Source organism: Odocoileus virginianus, chromosome 6, assembly GCF_023699985.2.
Source record: "Odocoileus virginianus isolate 20LAN1187 ecotype Illinois chromosome 6, Ovbor_1.2, whole genome shotgun sequence".
Classification (NCBI taxonomy): Eukaryota; Metazoa; Chordata; class Mammalia; order Artiodactyla; family Cervidae; genus Odocoileus; species Odocoileus virginianus.
In genome coordinates this window covers 92908-106729 of record NC_069679.1, presented here as the reverse complement: position 1 = coordinate 106729, position 13822 = coordinate 92908, and the positions used below count along the sequence as shown (strand labels likewise).

At 47.7% G+C, this 13822-nt stretch overlaps 1 long non-coding RNA gene across 1 annotated transcript; it reads right to left on the bottom strand.

Moving 5' to 3' along the window:
• Positions 1-9198: 9198 nt before the first annotated feature.
• LOC139035462 (uncharacterized) lies at positions 9199-12875 on the bottom strand. The gene is made up of 2 exons (XR_011488064.1): positions 12799-12875; positions 9199-9885 (listed from the first exon to the last, which is right to left on the bottom strand). It is a non-coding gene; the product is annotated as an uncharacterized lncRNA (long non-coding RNA).
• Between the last annotated feature and the right edge of the window lie 947 nt (positions 12876-13822).

The window sequence follows — 13822 nt, the reverse complement described above, 5'->3', positions numbered from 1 at the left end:
TACTTCTAAAATGTAATATCAATATGAAGAACGCTGAAAGAGAAACAAGAGTGTGGCCACAATACTCTTTAGACTCTGGAGAAAATTGGCTAAGACAAAACTTCTTTTGAAATTAAAAATCACTTATTTTTGCGTATGCAAGTAAGACCAGGTAGCTTGTTAAAAACTTGCCTAAAAACAAAAACACACACACACACATACAAAAAAAAAAACCTTGAGGTTAACTCTTATCATGTCCTTGAAATACACAGCCCTCCTTGCCTTGGATTTAGAGCAAAAAACAAAAAAACAAAAAATGGGGGAAGGGAAGCACAGGAGATGTAAGCTTGGCTTACAGGTGACTGTTTCTGAATGGGAAAAGATACATAGAGTAAAAAGAAGTTTTGTGGAAAGTGGAATCCGAGAAAAGAATTTCATCCATGGTACAAGTTTTATTAAGATGTCCTGCTTTTGAAATCTTCCATGGTTTTGTTGCAGGAAGGTGAACCGACCCTTTCCAGGGCCCAAATGAGGCTCTTGTCTGACATTCGGAAGGGAATTGTCTCACGAGACACACGTACTGACAAAGCAAGAGACTTTATTGGCAAGGGGCGCCTGGGCGGAGAGCAGCAGGGTCAGGGAACCCAGGAGGACTGCTCTGCCAGGCGGCTTGCCGTCGCGGGTTTTATGGTGATGGGATTAGTTTCCGCACTGTCTTTGGCCAAACATTCTGACTCAGAGTTCTTCTTGGCTGTGCAGTCATCACTCAGCCAAGATGGATGTCAGCGAGGAGGATTCTGGGAGGTGGTTGGATGCGTTGTGTTACCTTTTGACCATTCCTGAGCTCTTCCGGTTGGTGGTGGCTTATTAGTTCCATGTTTCTTACCAGGACCTCCTGCCGTAAAACAATTCATGCAGATGGCTGTATGGTTAGATGGTGCCTGGCCAGGGTGGGCGGTTTCTGTCATTGTGCCTCCCCTAACAGTTATTCCCTCCCTCCCTCCCCTAACAGATATTTGGCTAAGTGAATATCTATTGTTGAAATCAAACAGTCAGGGACACTTGGCTTTCCTGGCCCCCTGACAAACCTCATTTTTATTTCATGGAATAAAGCCTTCTCAGGCTTCGAGATTAATGCCCCCACAATGAAAAAGTTTTTTTCCTGTTTCACTAAATATTAAATTACAGTTTTGTTAATTAAGGTTTGTGTTTGCCAAAGTTCACTTCCCAGATAGTCGCTTGCTCTTGTGTTTTATTGTTAAAAAGTTTACTTGAGCTATCAAGGGACACTCTAAGTTTGTTTCTAAAACTTATCTCACTAATCTATCTTTGGATAAAGATCAGATGCTGCCTGCCCTGCAACCAGAGAATTAAACATTGTGAAAAAGACATAATTCAAAGGACTATCACCAATCTAGGCTTCCCTGGTGGCTCAGAGGTTAAAGCGTCTGCCTCCATTTCGGGAGACCTGGGTTCAATCCCTGGGTTCGATCCCCGGGTCGGGAAGGTCCCCTGGAGAAGGAAAAGGCAACCCACTCCAGTACTCTTGCCTGGGGAATCCCATGGACAGAGGAGCCTGGTAGGCTACAGTCCATGGAGTCACAGTTGGAAACGACTGAGCAACTTCACTTCACTATCACCAACCTGGACAGAGTATAATGGAGAAGGGTTAACTTTAAGTTTACACTGGACCTGCTTCTTTAACCCTTTAATCTTTAACCCTGAGACTTTAACCCTTTTTGTTATTATAAACTTACATGATGGCCTGCTTGAGGAAGGTAGCCTGAGCTGCCCACCTGTGAAGGCTGTAAGGAAGTGAAACTAACACATTCCTCTGCCTGAGGCTCGCCCCCCCACCCCCCAGTCTAGGGGACGTTTGCAAGGATTGAATAGTTTTACTTTGTTTCCTCACTCCCCCTGCCCCCCATGCATCTCTGATCCATAAAAGAACCTGGCAACCAGGCCTTGACAAGATGGTTATTTTGAGGCACTAGCCTGCCATCATCTTGGTCAGTTGGCTTTGAGTAAAGTCTCTTCCTTGCCTCATCCCCTCATCTCTCAGATTCACTGGCCTGCTGTGTGATGAGATGAGCAAGCCTGGACTCAGTAACAATTTGGTGCAGCCAGGCAGGTGCCTTGCTGCAGGTGGCTAGCTGGCCCTGATCGAGGAGTACTGGGACCGTTTGTCCTGAGGGTATTTTCTTCAAGATTCACTGTAGTGGCACTGGCTACAGTGCAAGACCACCCTAGTTGGAATTAGCTCATTTGTTTTGTAGGGTAAATTTGTTTACCTGATTTGGGAATTGGCTCACTTGGAACCAGGTCACTGGGGAGCTAGTTCTTGTCGGGGTGGGTAGCCTAGTTGGAATTAGTTCATTTGTTTTGTAGGGTAACTTATTTACCTGATGAGAAAATTGATTTGTCTGTATACATTGATGCTGTAATGAATCTATTTGTGCTGTTTTTGTTGGACTTTGTCTGCATCTTTTGTGTTTTGGTGTTATGAAGCTTATAAACATGGGAAATATTTCACCTATCCAGGAGGAAAGATCTTTGGGATGCATATTAGATTTGTTAAGATCAGAAGAGCAATTGTTTACAATTAAGCAATCTGGCAGTCAGAAGCACTGTAAAAGGTGAGGAACACTCTGATAATGAGCAGGCCTGCAGGCTCCCTTGAACGTTAGACATCCGATTCTAATTTCCCCTACGGGAGCCCTGGATAACTTTGATAGTGGGAAACAAGTTGATTGACTGTGATAGACTTCTTTCCTTTGTAAATTAAATGCTCAAATAGCCTTTTCCCCAGAACAGCTTGAAATCAGGGTCCCACAGGGGCCTTTGTGACCTTCTGGGGAACTTTGACTTCCATCTGGGGGCTTTGACTCCAATCAGGGGTGTTCTCCTTGTGAAGGGCAACTCCGTCTACCAGGCACTTTGGAGAAAGGTCACTGGTTTAATGGGACTGGAAAGTCATGTTAATGTGACTTTGCGGCTGGCTAGGTTTTGGTTTATTCGGCTTACTTTGGTAATGCACAGACATCTGGTACTAACTGCTTCCTCTAAGGCTTCCTCTAGGGTTTTCTCATTTCTTTCTCCTCAAACCCTCTGTGAACAGGTGAGTGGCTGTGGGAACAGTTGAGGGACTCTGGCCAGGGTTACTCTCTGGTGTGTCCCAAAGGCCCGCAGCCCAGGGTGCCCCAGTAGCTGCCACCCAAGGGGGATGTCTTGTCATGCTGCAATCCATGGGGTCACAGAGTCGACCGAGCTCCTAAACTGAAGGAGGCTTTGGTGGTAACGTTGTAGTTACAGGAAATGTCCACATGTCAGCAGCAGTTCTTCATGCCCAGCTTTGGTTACTCGGCAACCAGAGCCTTAGGGAAAGTCAGCTTCGGGCTGTGAAATGGAGTGGAGTGTGTCTGGGCTTTGTCTCACTATTTCCTCCCCTAAAGTTTCACACCTTGTTTGCAGGCACATTCCAACCTGGGCCACAGCACCCAGCTGAGGGTGCTCAGGTGCCTAGAAGGATGCACTGGCAGGAAGGAGGCTTGAGCTGGGAGCTCAGGAGAGCTGACTTTCCTCCAAAGGTCCTTGAGGCCAGAGGGTCAGAGCACCATCCTTTGGGTGCAAAAGCCATGGCACCCAAGCCTGCCCAGACTCCAGGGATGGGATAGCAGCCCAAGTCACAGAGGTCAGAGGTAACATCGGAGGGGCCGCTCTTCCGTCCTTCACATTATGCTGACGTCATGCTGGAGTCTGTGGATCTGCACAGTTGGGCTTGGTGTATGGCCATGCAGTTCAGGTATTATTTATCCATGGGATATCCTTTTCTTGGGATTTTTGCCATAGAAGGTTGAACAGAATGCTGAGCATCAGGTAGGTCCTTGTGAATGCTTTATCTCAGATACACTTTTCGGTGTATACAACAGGGAAACAATAATTGTTGTAGATTATGTCTTAGAGACACACACTTCGGTGTATAGGGAGCGATACAGATACTGTGTATAGGAAGCGATACAGACTTTTGTGTATATGTGGAAGGAAGGAAGAAAGGAAGAGGATAATCCTTGTGGATTATCTATTTCAGATACAGGTTTCTATGCTGATGTTAGTCTGGAAATCCTAATTCATTCTAGGTCCTTCACTTTTTTTTTTCTTCTGGAATCCTTTGTCTGACTTTGAATTCTCAGAATCTCTTTTTGGATTGTAACGTTGTTGCCTTCTATGTCATTTTTACTTTGCCTGGAAGGTACAGTCACACACTATAGTCTTCATCTGCCTGCCTGACTACTCTTAGTGTATGATTCTCCAAGGACCATCCCTGTGGTTACCAGTGTCATGATTCCCTCATTTCAGTGGCCGCTTTCTGGGAGTGAGAAACAGCCCACTGTATGTAGGTGCCACATCTTGTTGAGCTTTAAATTCTCGGTGGAGATGTTGCAGGCTATGTGTCTTGGCTACGGGGTGTAGTGCAGTAGTAGTGTTCCTTGGAGTGCACGTGCCTTTCAGTGACGGTTTTCTTGGGATATATGTAGGCCCCCGTGTGGGAATGCAAACCATAGACTTGGTTCCCCTTCATAGTTTTTTCAGTCATCTGGGGACTGTCCATTACACTGGCTGCGGCCACAGAGAGCATAGGGGCTTCTTTAGTCTCCAGGCCCCTCCCCCCTGTACTGTTTGCAGACTTGTGACGATATCCATGTGACTGCTGGGTTCTGATATCTCACTGTCATTTTGCTGACATTCCTACAGCAATTAGGGATGCTGACAGTAGTGCTCAAAATTCTCCAAGCCAGGCTTCAACAGTACATGGACCATGAACTTCCAAATGTTCAAGCTGATTTAGAAAAGGCAGAGGAATCAGAGATCAAATTGCCAACATCTGCCAGATCATCGAAAAAGCAAGAGAGTTCCAGAAAAACATCTACTTCTGTTTTATTGACTACGCCAAAGCCTTTGACTGTGTGGATCACAGCAAATTGTGGAAAATTCTTAACAATATGGAAATACCAGGCCACGTGACCTGCCTCCTGAGAAATCTGTATGCAGGTCAGGAAGCAACAGTTAGAACTGGACATGGAACAACAGACTGGTTCTAAATTAGGAAAGGAGTATGTCAAGGCTGTATATGGTCACCCTGCTTATTTAACTTATATGCAGAGTACATGATATGAAATGCCAGGCTGGATGAAGCACAAGCTGGAATCAAGATTGCTGGAAGAAATATCAATAACCTCAGATATGCAGATGACATCACTCTTATGGCAGAAGGTGAAGAAGAACTAAAGAGCCTCTTGATGAAATTGAAGGAGGAGAGTGAAAAAGCTGGCTTCAAACTCAGTATTCAGAAAACTAAGATCATGGCATCTGGCCCCATCACTTCATGGAAAATAGATGGGAAAACAAGGAAAATGGTGACAGATTTTATTGTGGGGTGGCTCCAATATCACTGAAGATGGTGACTGCAGCCATGAAATTAAAAGACACTTGCTCCTTGGAAGAAAAGCTCTGACCAACCTAGATAGGATGTTAAAAAGCAGAGACATTACTTTGCCAACAAAGGTCCGTCTAGTCAAGGCTATGGTTTTTCCAGTGGCCATGTATGGAAGTGAGCGTTGGGCTATAAAGAAAGCTGAGCACTGAGGAATTGATGCTTTTGAAGTGTGATGTTGGAGAAGACTCTTGAGAGTCCCTTGGACTGCAAGGACATCCAACTAGTCAATCCTAAAGGAAATCAATCCTGAATATTCATTGGAAGGACTGATGCTGAAGTGGAAACTCCAATACTGTGGCCACCTGATGTGAAGAACCAACTCTCTGGAAAAGACCCTGATGCTGGGAAAGATTGAGGACGGAAGAAGGGGGAAACAGAGGATGAGATGGTTGGATGGCATCACCGATGTGATGGACATGAATTTGGGTAAGCTCCGGGAGTTGGTGATGGACAGAGAAGCCTGGTGTGCTGCAGTCCATTGGGTGGCAAAGAGTTGGACACGACTGAGTGACTGAACTGAACTGAACTGAGTGAGCACAAGTGGTCATGTTGTAGTTACAGAGAATGTCCACGAGATGGCAGCACTTTTTCATGCCCACCTCCGGTTCGCTGGTAGCTCAGTCGGTAAAGAATCCGCCTGCAATGCAGAGACCCTGGCTCTATTCCTGGGTCGGGAAGATTCACTGGAAAAGGGATAAGCTACCCACTCCACTATTCTTGGGCTTCCCCTGTGGCTCAGCTGGTAAAGAATCCAACTGCAATGCGGGAGACCTGGTTTCAATCCCTGAGTTGGAAAGCTCTCCTGGTAAGGGAAAGGCTACCCACTCTAGTATTCTGGCCTAGAGAATTCCATGGACTGTATAGTTCATGGGGTTGCAAAGAGTCGGACATGACTGAGTGACTTTAAAGTCTTAAAAAAAGAAAACAAAAAAACCCTGTTTCCTGCAGCAGCCTTAGGGAAAGTATGCTTCCTACCACTGTGAATGTGGAATGTGCCTGAGCAAACACTTAACGGCTTGAGTCTCACTACTTTCCCCCCCTCAAAGCATCACAGAAACACCCTGTTCAGAATAGTCCCTTCCAGATCCACTGCACCCTGCTGAGTGTGCTGAGGGGCCAGGAGGCTGCTCTCTCAGGTCAGAGGCTCGAGCTGGGAACCCCAGCACCAGGAAAGGTTGGAGCTAGCTGAATCTTGCCTTCAGTCTCCTCCAGGCTTTGATGCCACATGGGATGCTGGTTGCAACCAGAACATAGCAGACAGTGGATCTTTAAAAAGTGTCAGTGAATGGAGAAGAAAATGGCAACCTGCTTCGGTATTCTTGCCTGGAAAAGTCCATGGACAGAGGAGCCTGGCGGGGGGTTACATGACTGAGCATGCATGTGTGAGGGTGGAGGGAGATGGGTGGCAGCAATAAACTGGTAGAACTAAAACAAACAAACAAACAAAAAAAGGTCAGTGAAGGGCACCGGGGCCAGGGTGTGTCAGCCCCACCCCAAGCCAGCAGTAGGACCCAAGCCTGCTCAGCTTCCAGGCACTGCTTTTCTTTCATTTTCTTTAACATCATGCGGTATAGACAAAATACGATGTAGAGATTGTTGTCTGTGTATAGCCACCTAATTGGGGTATTACGTATCTATGGAGTATTTCTACTCCTTTTTTGTTTTTGCCATAGATTTTCAATCAGAGTGCTGAGCTTTCTGCATATGTGAGAAAGTTCAGTTCAGTTCAGTTGCTCAGCTGTGTCTGACTCTTTGCAACCCCATGGACTGCAGCACACCAGGCCTCCCTGTCCATCACCAACTCCTGGAGCTTACTCAAACTCATGTCCATTGAGGTGGTTATGCCATCCCACCATCTCATCCTCTGTCATCCCCTTTTCCTCCTGCCTTCAATCTTTCTCAGCATCAGGGTCTTTCCCAATAAGTCAGTTTTTCTCATCAGGTGGGCAAAGTGTTGGAGCCTCAGTAAATGAGGAAGGAAGGAGATAAACATTGTGGATTACTTCTCAGAGATACAGATATTTTTGCATACATGGCAGGCAGGCAGGAAGAAAGGAAGGAAGCAGATAATCCTTTGCTGTTGTTGTCTGTCACTCAGTCGCATCTGACTCTTTGCAATCCCATGGGCTGCAGCATGCCAGGTTTCCCTGTCCTTCACTATACCAGGAACACTGCTTTTTTTTTCAAACAAAAGATTAAAAAAAAATTTATTGTCTTGGAAGAATAGAACAAGTCTCTTTGGCAAACAATAGACCAAACAACAACATCAAGATGGTGAAGTAGGACGTGCACTCATCTTCTCCTGCGAGAACTCCAAAATTGCAACTCACTGCTGAACCACCACCAGCAGGAGAATGTTGGATCCTAGCAAAAAAAGATACGCCATGTCCAAAGGCAAAGGAGAAGCCCCAACAAGACCGTAGGAAGGCAAAATAGTGTTTAGAATCAAACCCCATACCCGCCAGAGATGCTGATCAGAGGACTATGTGTTCATGCTCATCAAGTAGTTAACATCTTCCATTCGGGGGGGGGGGGGGTTGGCATCCGTAAAACAACTCAGGGAGTGTGCATCAGAAACCGTTACCTCCGTACTTCAGAGAGGAGCTACCGCAGAGGATCCGGGATGGAGTCTGTCCTGGGAAGGCCCCAGGGGCTCCTGCTCAGTTATACCGGGTATCTGGGCTCAGCAGCCGGGGAAGGTGGGGCTGCCTCCTGGGCGTGGGGCGCAGCAGGGTCACAGTCCTCCAAGGGTCTGTTAGCCCCCAGGGTGAGATGGGGAGGCCGTGGATGGACAGATGCACCTGGCCTGGGAGAGGGGTGCAGGCTGGAAATGTCACTGGAATCATCACCAGGAGGAAGAGGAGAGGCCGGGGTTTGGGTGAGGGCTGGGCAGGTAGGTCACAGCCAACCCCACACAGGTGATGGTGGTCCTGTTGGAAACAACTCGGAGCCGGAAGGATTGGTGCTCAGGAGCTCAGCTTTGTTCTTTGGTTCCTTTGTGAAGCACGGTGTCAGAGTTTGAGATGCCCTAAGAGACTTCTGAGCCCAGTGCCGCTGTGGCTGCATCCCAGGGGCTCAGGCCCTGCCCACGTCCCCACTGGGGATGAAGCCCATCAGGGCACTGGGGTCCGCATACTTCAGGGAACCCCACCCTCAGGGCTGGTCTCCCTTCTTCCAACCAGCTGCTGGTCAGAGGCCCACATTCTCCCATCCTGATTCCACTCCCAGAGCCTGAGCAGTATTCCAGTGTATAGATGGACCGCTCAGTCTTCATGTTCCTGTTGCTGGACATTTTGGTGGACCCTATGTCTTGGCTATTGTAAATAGTGCTTCCCTGTTGAGGTCCTTTAATGGGCCAGAACCTGGTGGTCTGGAGTCAATGATAAGAAAGTAAAAGAGAGAAAGAGGATGATATTCCTTGGTTTACACAGAAAACCAATAAAGCTCTTGACAAAGAGCTTGCACTGCTTCATGTAGGCACTGGGCACCCTCTAGAGGGGATGAAGTCACAGTGTGCCTTCTCCAGAGGGTCTTAGAAGCCCAGGCAAGAAAGTGAGCTCAGCGGGCCTCCGCACTCCAAGGAATTAGCGAGAGAGAGAGAGAGAGAGAGAGAGAGAGAGAGAGAGAGAGAGAGAGAGAGAGAGGGAGAGGGAGAGAGAGAGAGAGAGAGAGAGAGAGAGAGAGAGAGAGAGAGAAAGGAAAGAAAGACACGGGGACCGAAGCTCTGATGGAGCAAAGGTGTTTTATTCAACATAGTGTGTGTACATATACTGTCTTACAAGGTAGCTTTTTTCAGAAAAGATAAAAATCAAAAGTCCAGACTTACAAATTATCAAGGAAACATACGGCAATCCATACCAAAGAGAGAGAGAGTCATAAACAATCACTTTTACCGTATGGTTCATAAAAAGGAAGACGGTCATAAATAGTTACTTATCACCATATGGAGAAACTAACGAAGGAAATGCGTGCATTCCTCAGCCCTAGGAGCAGCATGCCACTCCTCATAAGGAACAGAGGATTCATGACAGATCCAAAACAGCACACAGGAAGCCTCCTCTTAAATGCTTCCTGACACTTCCCTGAAAACAGGGGTGCACGTATCATTTCAAATTGTGATGTTCTCCAGATCTGAGCCCAGAAGTGGGGCTGCAGGACCCCATGGTCCCTCTGTTTCCTTTCATCAGAAACCTCCTCGCTGTTTCCCATCTTGGCTGCACCCTTGTGCGCCCCACTCAGAGTGCAGGAGGATTCCGTTTTCCCTACATCCTCTGCAGGATTTATTCTTTGGAGATCTTTCTGATGATGGCCATCCTGACTGGTGGGAGGGCATTCCTCAGTGTAGATTTGATCAGCATTGATTTAATAATGAGTGGGTCTTCCCTGGTATGGCTCAGCAGTAAAGAATCTGCCTGCAATGCAGAACATACAAGAGATGTAGATCTGATCCCTTCATCAGGAAGATCCCTGAAGGAGGAAATGGCAACCCACTCCAGCATTCTTTCCTAGAAAATTCCATGGACAAAGGAGACGGGGAGGCTACAGTCCAAGGGGTGCAAAGAGTCAGACACGACTGAGCAACTGAGCACAGTAATGAGTTTGGGGGTGTCTTTCCAAGCACTTGACTCATGGATAGCTGGGCACATCATGTTCTTTTCCAGGTTCTCTTCCCCTATAAGTTATACAGAGTGTTGAGGAAGGTTCCTTGTGCTATGCACGGGGTCCCTTGTGGATGATTTTGTAAAGAGTAGTGTGTGTATGTTAATCTGAACCAGCTCGTTTCTCCCTTCCCTCCTCTTTTCCTCCTTGGGAACCATAAGTCTGTGAGGCCTTTCCTCATTGGTAAAGAAGTGCATCTGTTTCCAGTTCTAGATTCCACCTAGAAGTGATACCATATGACTCTTGTCTTGCCCTGTCTCCCCTACTTCATTTAGAATGACACCTTTACCTTCCACTCTGTGGCTGGAAGTGTCATCATCTGACCCTTTTTACTGGCTGAATAACACTGTATTATGTCCAGGCGCCCCATCCTTATCCGTTCCTCTGTGTTCTGCCCTTGGATTGCTGCCATGTCTTGTTTACGATACCTAGTGCAGCTGTGATCACAGGGCCGCCTGCGTCTTTTCCAACTTTGGTTTTTTCCGTATCCATACCCAAGTGTGGGATTGCTGGATCCTGTGGTACTTCTAGGTTTAATTTTTTAAAAGAAACTTTCAAACTCTTTGCCTAATGGATGTACCAATTTACACTCTCACCATGAGTGCAGGGGAGGTCCCTTCTCTCCGCATCCCCTGCAACATGTATTGTTGGAGATTCTCTGAGATGGCCTTTCTGACTGGTGAGGTGAGAGCTCACTGGACTTTTGATTTGCCTTCTTCTAAACACTAGTGATGCTGAGCATCTTTTTAAGTGCTTAATGACCATGTATATGACCTTCTTCAGGAAAAAATGTTCCTTGAGATCTTTGGCTCATTTCCTAGTGGGTATTTTTGCTTTATTTTGATATTGAGCTGATTGAGTTGTTTGTATGTTTTGGAGATGAAATCTTTGTGGGGATCTTTGTTTTGAAACTTTTTTTCCTATCCGGAGGAATTTTTTTTTTTTTCATTTAGGGTTTCCTTTGCTGTGAAAATGCTACTAAGGTTAATATGTCCTTTTGGCTTATTTTTTTTTTTCCTTTTTCATACTTTCTCCTTATGGTTTATTGTAAGGTATAAATATAGTTGCCTGTGGCATACAGCAGGTCCTCGCTTATCCATTTCATATATAGTGCGCATGTCAGTCCCAATCTCTTAGTTTATTCCTCCCTCCTCCTCATTCCCTTTTGGTAACCACAAGTTTTTTTTCTCCATGTCTGTGAGCCTATTTCTGTGATAAGTTCATTTGTATCCTCTCTTAGAGACTCCACACATAAGCAATACCATGTGCTACCTGTATTTCTCTGTCTGGTTTTACTTAGTATGAAAATCTCTAGGTCCATCCATGTTGCTACCAATGGCAATGCTTCATCCTTTCTATGGCTGAGTGACATCCCACTGTGTATATACCTCATTACCCATGCATCTGTCAATGGACATGTAGGTCACTTCCATTTCTTGGCTGTTGTGAATAGTACTGCTATGAACATTGGGATCCATGCATCTTTTCAAATGAGTGTTTTCCTCTTTTCCGGGTATATGCCCAGGAGTGGGACTGCAGGATCCTAGGTAGTTCCACTTTTAGTCTTTCAGGACCCTCCATACTGTTCTCCGCCGTGGCTGTACCAGTTCACGTTCCCACCATCAGTGTGGGAGGCTAGCCTTTTCTCCACACCTCTCCAGCAGTTATTATCTGTAGACTCTTTTGATGTTGAAGTTGTGTTCTTTCTAAAGTTCCCTGGCCTCCAGGAAATACACAGTAGGTGAAAAAGGCTGGTGCAGAAAAGTGTGTAGCACACGCCACTCCTTGTGTTAAAACGTATAAAGCTGCTGTGGACTGAAAGTATGTCTCCCTGAAACGTGTGTGTATATTGACACCCCAACCCCCCAGTGCAGCTGCATCTGCAGAGGGTCCCCAAGAACGCTGTCAAGGTTAAATGAGGTCCACAGGGTGTGGCCCTGATCCCCTAGAAGCAGCGTGTCCGAAGAGTCCCCAGGGAACTCCCCAGCTCACAGGCCCAGGACAGGCCATGCGAGGCCGTGGTGAGCAGGCCCTCAGCCAGGAGCCAAGCCTGCCGGAAGTGAGCTCAGGCCCCACCCTCCGAACCGGAAGAGGCTCACTCTGGAGCTTGGCGGCCTGTTCTTTGGTGGCCGCCCAGGCATTCACGACATGGCGCTTTAAACAGAGGGGCTGTTTCTAGCCCCCTCTGGGACTTGGCAGGAGGTACGCAATCCATCCTCCTGCACCTGCTCATGTTTGTATCCATGGCAACCGTTTCACAGTGTCTAGAGGGTCTCAGGTGCCTCCCTTCAAGACCTAGAGCCTAATACTCCCCCTAAAGGAGATGAGGAGATGGCCTGAGGCTTCCGAGTCTCTCGTAAAAGGCACCCCCGACCCCCACCCACCATGCAGCAAAGAGGCTCAAGTCACCCCTGCGAGGCCCACCTGGGGAGGAGCCATTGAGGGTTTGAGGGGGCCTCGTGGAAGCCCCACCCCTGCCCACCCCCAGCCCACCATGAAGCTGGTGCCTCTGCTGAAGTTCGTGAGGGACCCTCAGCCAGCACCGCTCAGACAGACCACGCCCAAGCTCTCAGCGAGGGAATGTTTGTCCTAAGCCACCAAGTCAGGGGTAACGTGTTTAGGCAGCGAGAGAAAAAACCACCGTGCAGGTTTTACCCACCACACACCTGAAATGATCGCACCTTGTCTGCCGGCCCCTGGAGACCCCAGACCTGCGCAGTGTTGGCGCAGAGGCATCCCCCGGGCACCGCGGACCAGCACGAGCACGTGCAGGCGCGCAGGTTTCAGAGCGTGGTTTAACGCCGTGCGCGTCCACACAGCGAAGCTAACCCCACCAACAGAGGAAATGAACGCGTGCCAGGTACTTCCTAGAGTCTATCTGGGGAGCCTGGGCTGTTCCAGACGCAGCGGGCAGGAGGCAGCCCAGCAGACACCACAGGGGCCTGAGGGGTGAGCTTCACTAGTCGTCCTTCTAGAACTTGCTGTTGGTGCAGGGCTCCCAGTCCGGAGTCAGCCGCCTGTCAGTGACACACCAGCCCCACGGTGCCCCGCGTGCTCGCCAGGGGAACCTGGTTTCTGGCCAGCCGGCAGTAGCTCAGGGCCCAGGAAGCTGGTCAGCATCACAGCGCGATCCCAGCTCACGGTGTCCCTTCGCCTTATTTTTGTTTTACTGTTTGTTACTCTAAGATGTGGATTTGAAAAGAACTTGCTGCGATTTACAACAAAGCGTTTTCTGCCAGTATTTTCCTCAGGGGTTTTAGAGTGTCCGTCCTCATACTGAGATCCGTAAATTATTTAGAGTTTATTTTTGTGTATTGTGTTAGGGAGTGAGAAATGGACTACTTCCTGCTGTATCAGTAAACAAGGATGTCAACTGTTTAGTGCAGTCCTCAGTCGTGTCTGACTCAGCACATCAACAGTTCAGTCACTCAACACGTGTCTGACGTGCAGCCCAATGAACTGCAGCACACTTTTCCTGCCCATCACCAACTAACTCCCAGAGCCCGCTCGGACTCATGTCCATCGAGTCGGTAATGCCATCCAACCATCTGTCATCCCCTTCTCCTCCTGCCTTCATTCTTTTCCCAGCATCAGGGTCTTTTCCAGTGAGTCAGTTCTTCACATCAGGTGGCCAAAGTATTGGAGTTTCAGCTTCAGCATCAGTCCTTCCAATGAATATTCAGGACTGAT